The sequence below is a fragment of the Bison bison genome, unplaced genomic scaffold (assembly GCF_000754665.1).
Source record: "Bison bison bison isolate TAMUID 2011002044 unplaced genomic scaffold, Bison_UMD1.0 scf7180017864444, whole genome shotgun sequence".
Lineage (NCBI taxonomy): Eukaryota > Metazoa > Chordata > Mammalia > Artiodactyla > Bovidae > Bison > Bison bison.
The window spans coordinates 625,945-627,062 of NW_011495006.1; positions in this window are offsets into that span (position 1 = coordinate 625,945).

A 1,118-nucleotide genomic window follows, 5' to 3' on the forward strand; every position below is an offset into this window, starting at 1 on the left:
GGGGCAGGAGCCCCGGTGTCCTCTGAGGTCACTCAGGGGTGTCTCATCTGCCCATTGCTGGGCAAGGCCAAGAGTGTGGGCCCAGGACAAGGCAGGGGCAGGGTGGGGCCATGGGCAGCAGCTCTGCCTTGGGGCTTGAGGACCAACAAGCACCCCACAGGCGAGGCCCCACCATCCCCTGCCTAGGGAGCCAGCGTGCCCCGGGACTGCGGGGCACTGACCAGGAAGCCCAGCCAGGGAGGCACTGGCTCACATCTCCAGGAGGCGCCAGGCGCTGAGGGAGACAAGGGCCCCTCCCTGCCAGCGGGGGGACGCGGGCTCCTTTCTGAGCTGATAAGCAGCTGGTGCAGCCGCTCTGAAGATCTCACAGTGTTCCCCGCAAAGGCCAGTGGGCCGATGGGCACACTTCATCTCCCCATGCAAATTGATTTTCCTTTTCCCATCTTACTCTTTTCCTTTCAACAATTAGCAGTTGAAGAGGCTGGTTTTAAATCAGGGAAATGAGACTTTGAGACTCAAAAGCTGACAAAGAGGCCAGTGCCGCCTCCCGGAGTCCGAGCCCTGCACTCTCTCTGCAGGGTACCCCCGCCGCATGGTGGGCACACAGCAGGGCACACAGCCCTCCCCAGTGGGTCTGGGGTCCCAGGCCAGGGAGCGAGGTGGAGGGGCCTGAGAGGAGGGGGCGAGGATCAAACAGACGTTTCCCCAGGAAATGGGTCAACAGAGATGTACCGTCTTGTCTCTGCAGGGATGAGGGGGAGGGGGCCAGAGAGACACACACCCAGAGTGGAAGACAGACAGACAGATCTGACAGAGGCTGAGCCCCGGGACAGGGGAGGACACAGAGGAGCTGCCGACTTAAGCCGCTGTGTTCTGCATGGTTTGCTCAGCAGCAGCACACATCAGTAGGGTAGGGGACCCGAGAGGCCCTGGAGGGACGAGCAGGACCGGCACATCCACAGTCAACAGAACACACGCCTCTGAGGCGGGAATAACATGCCCGCGAAACACCAAAGCAGCGGTCCTGAGGCAGACAGACAGGTGGAGGCGAGGTGGAGACCCTGAGGACGGACCGCCAGCCCTTGAGTCCAGGCTGTCTCAGAGGCGCAGAACTGTCC